The 10000-nt window shown below is 40.7% G+C and overlaps 1 pseudogene; it reads left to right on the top strand.

Annotated features, from left to right (window-relative positions):
• LOC125310953 overlaps positions 1-9871 on the top strand; it is a 162665-nt pseudogene extending 152794 nt beyond the window's left edge.
• Positions 9872-10000: the final 129 nt, after the last annotated feature.

Raw genomic sequence — 10000 nt, 5'->3', positions numbered from 1 at the left:
GGCCTATGCTGATAAGAAGCAAGGCACACAGAGACTGTTAGTTCTGAATAAGTTTGTACTTGAAATGGACTGCAACCAGAACTGTTATATCCTAAATTTGTCTGTTGAGGGTAGAGAAACCCCAGGGATTGTGTGTGCATTGCAATTTTTCTTGAGATTTGCCAGGTTTAGCCTCAGTTATGAATTTAAATGTGTTTAATGCAATAAATATAAACTGTAGAGATGCAACCTGCTCATTCAAATGATTACAAATGGGGTTTAATGCAATAAATATAAACTGTAGAGATGCAACCTGCTCATTCAAATGATTACAAATGGGGTTTAATGCAATAAATATAAACTGTAGAGATGCAACCTGGTCATTAAAATGATTACAAATGGGGTTTAATGCAATAAATATAAACTGTAGAGATGCAACCTGCTCATTCAAATGATTACAAATGGGGTTTAATGCAGTAAATATAAACTGTAGAGATGCAACCTGCTCATTAAAATCATTACAAATGGGGTTTAATGCAGTAAATATAAACTAGAGATGCAACCTGCTCATTAAAATCATTACAAATGGGGTTTAATGCAGTAAATATAAACTGTAGAGATGCAACCTGCTCATTCAAATGATTACAAATGGGGTTTAATGCAATAAATATAAACTGTAGAGATGCAACCTGCTCATTTCATTACAAATGGGGTTTAATGTAAATATAAACTTAGAGAAAATCATTACAAATGGGGTTTAATGCAATACATATAAACTGTAGAGATGCAACCTGCTCATTAAAATCATTACAAATGGGGTTTAATGCAGTAAAATATAAACTAGAGATGCAACCTGCTCATTAAAATCATTACAAATGGGGTTTAATGCAATACATATAAACTAGAGATGCAACCTGCTCATTAAAATCATTACAAATGGGGTTTAATGCAATACATATAAACTGTAGAGATGCAACCTGCTCATTAAAATGATTACAAATGGGGTTTAATGCAATAAATATAAACTAGAGATGCAACCTGCTCATTAAAATCATTACAAATGGGGTTTAATGCAATAAATATAAACTGTAGAGATGCAACCTGCTCATTAAAATCATTACAAATGGGGTTTAATGCAGTAAATATAAACTAGAGATGCAACCTGCTCATTAAAATCATTACAAATGGGGTTTAATGCAATACATATAAACTGTAGAGATGCAACCTGGTCATTAAAATCATTACAAATGGGGGCTCATTAAAACCATTACAAATGGGGTTTAACATTTAATGCAATAAATATAAACTGTAGAGATGCAACCTGCTCATTAAAATGATTACAAATGGGGTTTAATGCAATACATATAAACTGTAGAGATGCAACCTGCTCATTAAAATCATTACAAATGGGGTTTAATGCAATACATATAAACTGTAGAGATGCAACCTGCTCATTAAAATCATTACAAATGGGGTTTAATGCAGTAAATATAAACTAGAGATGCAACCTGCTCATTAAAATCATTACAAATGGGGTTTAATGCAATACATATAAACTAGAGATGCAACCTGCTCATTAAAATCATTACAAATGGGGTTTAATGCAGTAAAATAAACTAGAGATGCAATATAAAAAACAAATGGGGTTTAATGTAGAGATGCAACCTGCTCATTCAAATGATTACAAATGGGGTTTAATGCAGTAAATATAAACTGTAGAGATGCAACCTGCTCATTCAAATGATTACAAATGTGTTTAATGCAGTAAATATAAACTGTAGAGATGCAACCTGCATTAAAAATCATTAAAATGCAGTAAATATAAATTGCAACATTAAAAAATGGGGTTTAATGCAGTAAAAATAAACTAGAGATGCAACCTGCTCATTAAAATCATTACAAATGGGGTTTAATGCAATACATATAAACTAAAGATGCAACCTGCTCATTAAAATCATTACAAATGGGGTTTAATGCAATACATATAAACTGTAGAGATGCAACCTGCTCATTTACAAATGGGGTTTAATGCAGATCATTAAAATCATTACAAATGGGGTTTAATGCAATACATATAAACTGTAGAGATGCAACCTGCTCATTAAAATCATTACAAATGGGGTTTAATGCAGTAAATATAAACTAGAGATGCAACCTGCTCATTAAAATCATTACAAATGGGGTTAAAAAATTTTCAGTAAAAATAAACTAAAGATGCAACCTGCTCATTAAAATCATTACATTTTCAACACCCAATAAAACATATAAACTGTACATATAAACTGTAGAGATGCAACCCCATTAAAATCATTACAAAGTGCAACCTGGTCATTAAAATCATTACAAATGGGGTTTAATGCAGTAAATATAAACTAGAGGCAACCTGCTCATTAAAAATCATTACAAATGGGATTTTTTTCCAGTTTTTTCTTTCTCCCCTTTGGCAGCCCTCATGTTGGGTTCCTGAATTGGCCCTCAGTTAATGTTGGGTTCCTGAATTGGCCCTCAGTTAATGTTGGGTTCCTGAATTGGCCCTCACCAATCACAACTTTGAGAACCCCTGTGTTATAGCATGCATGACTGAGCAGGACTGTGCATTACCCTTTTTTGTCAGATCATGGATCATTTCAGGTGTGCAATAACTTTAAAAGGAGTTTTCATATGTTAGGGTGGTGTGGGTGATTACTATTGAAATGTTAAAACCGAATTGTCCACTGAAATCAGAACTTAAACAACCCCTGAATTCATAATGGTGGGTGGGTATAAATTGGGTACAAATTGTAACCCAAATTATTAATTGCACAAAAATATTACTAGAGACTAGATTCTCCATTTCAAACTTTGAAATGAACAAATTGAACAAAAATGTTGGTAGTGTTGCATAGGTTATTGATATTAAATTTGAAAATACAGTTGCTTAATATATAAAGACGTATAGGCCTGCACAATATTGATAATTTAAAAGTAAAAATCACATAGGCCTTTTATTTAGGAGGACTATCCTCGCAAAAAAGTGGTGAGGGTATGTTTGTTTCAAATGAGTAGCCCTCCATATGATTTCAGGTCTTCAGGTAGCCCTCATTCCCAAAAAGGTTGGAGACCCCTGTTCTAGAACATGCGGTTAAAATTCACACCTAGTGAGAGGGGCGTGTCGGTGATGTTTCTTTCGTGCGTCCATGTGGTTAGATCTGACTTAAATGCCAGTGTTATGATGGAGTGGCATAATGCTGTCCAGAAAATCTCCGACCTGGAAAGATGCAGACATCACGGAGCTACTGTCCATGAGGGCAGACAGCGTTGTGATAGAACACATGAAGGGAACGGCAAGAGACACGTTGATGTAGCCTACAACCGCATCGCAAGGCCAAAGAAATTCAGAAGGCCGAATCATCATAAGTAGAAGGCGCTGAAAAGGCAGTAGCCTACAGCGACGTCGTTGACGACAATAACAGGAGTATTTAATAAATTGTTAGCCAACACGGTCGGTTTTCTGTTCATTGATAGCCTTCTCATGACCTCACTGCTGAGCTAAGCTGATATTTGTTGAGCATATATGCCTAGAGAAAATGAAACTTAAGAAAGCCAACTTTGTTCCAAGCTCCTTACGTAAATGCAATAGACACATGGGGAGAGGATGCTTTTGGAAAAATAAACCATGAAAAACGAACCACTTCACTGTTATGTTAGAATTTTGTTTGTTGCTTAAAAACATGGAATATGATGGCCTTAAAGTCTTGAGTTAGCCTACTGAATTGGCTGGTAGCCTATACCATAAAGTTTGTGCATGCTCTCTCCAACGCAAACCAGATTTGGGGTTCCATAGCCAACTAAGTCTGCTACATAACGTTGAAAACAGATAAATGTGTTTATTTGAAGCACACATACAAATACTGTAGGTCAATTTCAAGTGTGCACTTACGTGAAGTATTAGCCTATGCACAACAGAGTTTCCTTCTTTACCCTACATAATGCATACACTTTGTAAACAAACAGCAGCTGTGACAGCGGCCACATATATTCTGCGTCATGTCTCGCCTCTTGTGAACTCTACAAGCCCCCACCCCTCACTCGACAACCACATGGAGATTCTGCAATGTGCGTGTAGGTCGTTCACACATAGGATTCATTATAAAGGTCAGTATAAGGTCCAGAGGTTAGCATCATATCTGAATCATCCGGAGGGTAGGACCTCCGTTTGACAAACCTTCGCATATACTCCGGAGGTTATATCTGAAAGCCCTATTAATATGTGTGTGTGTGTGTCACTTAATTTGTGTGAGTGTGTGTGTCACTTAATGTTTGTGTGTGTGTGTGCGTCACTTAATGTGTGTGTGTGTGCGTCACTTAATGTGTGTGTGTGTGTGTGTGTGTGTGTGTGTGTCACTTAATGTGTGTGTGTGTCTGTGTGTGTGCCCTTGTGTGTGAGAGAGTAAGTGCGTCAGCAACATTAGTAGACTCTAGTGTGTAAATCCGACGGCATTTATAAGAAAAGTCTGTTTAAGTGCTTCATAAAGCAGGTTACAGCTGCAGCCAGTGTGTGATTGTGTGTGAGAGAGAGAGAGGCTGCATTGGTTAGAGGTGTGCATAGCAACACAAGGGCGCACAATTAAACTTTACGGAGTTTAAAGAAAATAAAAATGTGTGGTGTGCCCAAAATAAGTCAACATTGCTGTGTGTGTGTGTGTGTGTGTGTGTGTTTGGAATAGACAGTAATGTGTGTGTGTGTGTGTGTGTGTGTTTGGAATAGACATTAATGTGTGGTGTGTGTGTGTGTTTGGAATAGACATTAATGTGTGTGTGTGTGTGTGTGTGTGTGTGTGTTTGGAATAGACATTAATGTGTGTGTGTGTGTGTGTGTTTGGAATAGACATTAATGTGTGTGTGTGTGTGTGTGTGTTTAGAATAGACATTAAAATGTGTGTGTTTGGAATAGACATTAATGTGTGTGTGTGTGATGTTTGGAATAGACATTAATGTGTGTGTGTATTGTGCGTTTGGAATAGACATTAATGTGTGTGTGATGCGTGATATTGTGTGTTTTGGAATGACATTATGTGTGTGTGTGTGTGTTTGGAATAGACATTAATGTGTGTGTGTTTGTGTGTGTGTTTGGAATAGACATTAATGTGTGTGTGTGTGTGTGTGTGTGTTTGGAATTGTTTTGGAATGTGTGTGTGTGTGTGTGTGTGTGTGTGTGTTTGGAATAGACATTAATGTGTGTGTGTGTGTGTGTTTAGAATAGACATTAAAATGTGTGTGTGTTTGGAATAGACATTAATGTGTGTGTGTGTGTGTGTTTAGAATAGACATTAATGTGTGTGTGTGTGTGTTTTGAATAGACATTGTGTGTGTGTGTGTGTGTTTAGAATAGACATTAATGTGTGTGTGTGTTTAGAATAGACATTAATGTGTGTGTGTTTAGAATAGACATTAATGTGTGTGTGTTTAGAGGAGACGGGCAGTTAATCATAGAGGTTAATGTGCATCACAGCAGGTCGTGTGTTGACTTAGCAGTTAGTGCTGCAGCAGGAGGTGTGTGTGTCTGTGTTCATGTGTCCATCCATCTTACTGTAAGCTGGAAACTAATCACACCTTTATGACCCATCACAGGTCTCATTAATGGAGTGTGTGTGGTGTGCGTGTGTGTGCGTGTGTGGTGTGCGTGTGTGTGTGTTTGTGTGTTCGATTGAAAGGCCTTCCAAGATATACTCTACCTTTCTTCACACACATTCAGAGCAGACATTATCTGTGATCTGTGAGGGCAGTTATGGCGTGTGTGTGTGTGGGCGTGTGTGTGTGCTATACCCTCCCCCCCCACCCATCATGGTTTGCCCGGCAGGAGTGAAGCCCTGTGAGTGTGTGTGTGTGTGTGGGCCTCTTGCTTCTTTCAGCTCTTCTTAATTCGGTGTGTGTGTGTGTGTGTGTGTGTGTTAAAAGTTGTTCATCATTCTTCAATGTTTGCATGTTGATGTTTTTTATTTGTCCATCAGTTATTGCTCTTCAACTGAATACACACACACACACACAGACGGACACAAAACCTTTGGAGATGCAGTCAGTATTATTTTGTTTAATTTTTATGTCTTTCATTTCTGCCTTTCTCTCTCTTTTTCTCTCTCTCCCCTCTCTCTTTCACCCTCCCTCTCTCTCTCCCCCTCTCTCTCTCTCTCTCCCTCCATCTCTCTCTCTCTCTCTCTCTCTCTCTCTTTATATCTCTCTCTCTCTCTCTCTCTCTCTCTCTCTCTCTCTCTCTCTCCTCTCTCTCTCTCTTTATCTCTCTCTCTCTCTTCCTCTCTCTCCCTCTCTCTCCCTCCTCTCTCTCTCTTTTCTCTCCACCTCTCTCTCCCTCCCTCCCTCTCTCAAATGCCTCTCTCTCTTTCTCTTATCTCTCTCCCTCTCTCCCCTCTCTCTCTCTCTCTCTCTCTCTCTCTCTCTCTCTCTCTCTCCTCCTCTCTCAATCCACTCTCTCTTCTCTCTCTCTCTCTCTCTCTCTCTCTCTCTCTCTCTCTCTCTCTCTCAGATGATTCCCCATGAACTGCATCGGAACGCGGCAGTAGCTCCGACTCACCATCGGCCACCTGGTGGCGCATGCCGGGCGAGACCCGCTCATCCTGCAGGACCTAGCCCCACCCAGTGCCTATCAGCACAGCCAATCAGATGGCTGGGAGGAGGAGCTACACAACATGACCCTCCAACAGGTGAATACCCACACACACACACACACGTACGCAGGCATGCACAAACACACACACGTATGCAGGCATGCACAAACACACACACACACACGTAGGCAGGCATGCACAAACACACACACACACACATCGCATGTAAGTAAATGCACAAACACAATACGTCACACGTGCAGCATGCACAAAAACACACAATAATAATAATAATAATAATAATGCATGCAGGCATGCACAAAAACACACACACACACACAATACACACACACACACACATCGCAGAAAGGTGCAGCATGCACAAAGACAATATTAATAATATCAATAATATCGGCGCAGGAATGCACAAAACACACACACACATAGGGTAGGCAGGCATGCACAAAAACACACACACACACACACACATGCGATGCAGGTATATACAAAACACACAGAATGCATGCAGGCATGCACAAACACACACACACACACACACATGCAGGCATGCACAAACACACACACACACACGTATGCAGGCATGCACAAACAACACACACACACACACACACACACGTATGCAGGAATGCACAAACACACACACACACACGTACTGTAGGCAGGCATGCACAAACACACACACACATAGGTAGGTAACTATGCACATGAACACACACACACACAGATGATGGTGGAATGAACAAACACAATCCATGGTGACTCAAGTACACATACCCTACAAACACACACACACACACACAATAATGCAGGCATGCAAGAATACACACACACACACACACACACACGTGATACACCCACAAACACACACACACATACCCTACACACTCATCGTATGTAGGTACAAACACTCACAAGAAGCCAGTCAAGATGACTCCTAGAAACAGGTGCAGTAGACTCCAGTACACTCCACACACCCACATGCATACACTTACACACACACACACACACACACACACACACACACACACACAGATAAGGCTACACACACATACACAAACACCTTTACTACTATTACACACACGAGACATGCACATACACACACACACCTACATGCATACACACACACCGACACACATACACACGCGACACATGTTATTGTTATGCACAAACTCATGCACATGCATTATTCGCATTATTACGTATCGCGCATTACGCACACGCATGTACATTACATGTATTTATTACATATACACACACATACGACACACACACATATACACACACGACATGCTATCATTATTACACTATCGCCATTACGCAATATCGCCATCAATAATAATAACGCCGCGATTATGCGCACGCGAGTAAGCATGCACAAACATACACACGTAAGCAGGCATGCACAAACACACACACACACACGTATGCAGGCATGCACAAACACACACACACACACACACACGTATGCAGGCATGCACAAAAAAACACAATAATAACAGAATTAATAATATCATCACGACGTGAGGCAGGCATGCACAAACACACAATAATCAACGCGCGATGCAGGCATGCACAAACACACAATAATAATAATATAATCAATAATATTCTAGGCAGGCATGCACAAAACACACACACACACGTATGCAGGAATGCACAAAACACACACACACACGTAGGCAGGCATGCACAAAAACACACACATACACACACACGTATGCAGGCATGCACAAACACACACACACACACATACAAGGCAGGCATGCACAAACACACACACACACACACACGTATGCAGGAATGCACAAACACAATAATAATATCACAACGAGGGCAGGTATGCACAAAAACACAATACTATTATCACACACACGTGCATGAGGCATACACAAACACACACACACACACGTACTGTAGGCAGGCATGCACAAACACACACACACACACACGTATGCAGGAATGCACAAACACACACACACACACACGTAGGCAGGCATGCACAAACACACACACACATAGGTAGGCATGCACAAACACACACACACATAGGTAGGCATGCACAAACACACACACATTATCATTATCATCGTGATGCAGGAATGCACAAACACAACCACACACACAATATCAATAATATGCAGGCAGCATGCACAAAACACACATTAATATCATCATCGCGATGCAGGCATGCACAAACACACACATCATATCATCGCGCGATGCAGGCATGCACAACCTCACACATTACTACTTTCGGTTACTAATACATACTGTATGCAGGTACAAACACTTGTACGAGAAGCCAGTCAAGATGACCCTAGAACAGGTGGAACGGTGACCTGGGTACACATACCCTACACACACACACACACACCCTACATTAATAATACACACACACACACACACACCCTCTACAATACACACACACATACCTTTAAGCACACACACACATACACAAACACTCACACCACACACTTTGTGCATACACACACATGCACCCACACACTGCCTTTACGCACACACACCGCAGCGTCTGACCACCTCACACACACATTCCTTTGTACATACACACACACACACACATACACACACTGCCTTTTATACACACACCTCCATGCACACACACACACACACATACACATGCACATGCCACTTTTACATATACACACATACACACACACACACACACACACACGCACATGCACACACATACACACACACACACGCACATACACACAAACTCTCACAAACACACACATTCACACACACACACACATGCAAACACTCACACACACATACATTATAGGGCTGTTGGAGCAGATTTTCGTCCCAGTATATAGATGAATATTTAAAAAATCAATGTGTGAATTTGAAATCGCTATTGAATGTGGTGTTTTGGGGAAGTTTACATGGCTGAAGCGATGCGGAGATCACTCTGGCCATTTCAGAGATGTGGGCTTTCAAATTTATAACAATATGTAAAGTGCCCTACTTGCGATGCTTCGCCAATCTGCAGAATCGTAGCGAACAGCCTGAGTGCAGATCTGATAGCGCTACACCATGACAAGCTGGGTAGGTAAACAGTCCGAGACAAGGGCCGCACAGCTAAAAGCAAGTAGGTTTGCCTCCTCCTCTAGGCTGTGCCAATGCTGTTAGCACTTCTCGTGTAATGGTCCTCTGGGCTGTGTCCAGTGCTGTTGGCACTTCTCTGATAGCATAATGGTCCTCTAGGCTGCTGTGTCCAGTGCTGGTGGCAGCCCTACTCCTGATGGCATAATGGTCCTCTAGGCTGTGTGTCCAGTGCTGTGGCACTTCTCTGATGGCATAATGGTCCTCTAAACATGTCCAGTGCTGTTGGCACTTCTCTGATAACAATGGTCCTCAGGCTGTGTCAGTGC

This window comes from Alosa alosa, chromosome 17, assembly GCF_017589495.1.
Source record: "Alosa alosa isolate M-15738 ecotype Scorff River chromosome 17, AALO_Geno_1.1, whole genome shotgun sequence".
NCBI lineage: Eukaryota > Metazoa > Chordata > Actinopteri > Clupeiformes > Clupeidae > Alosa > Alosa alosa.
Note: the sequence above shows the minus strand (reverse complement) of the source record. Positions and strands in the feature narration are given on the sequence as shown.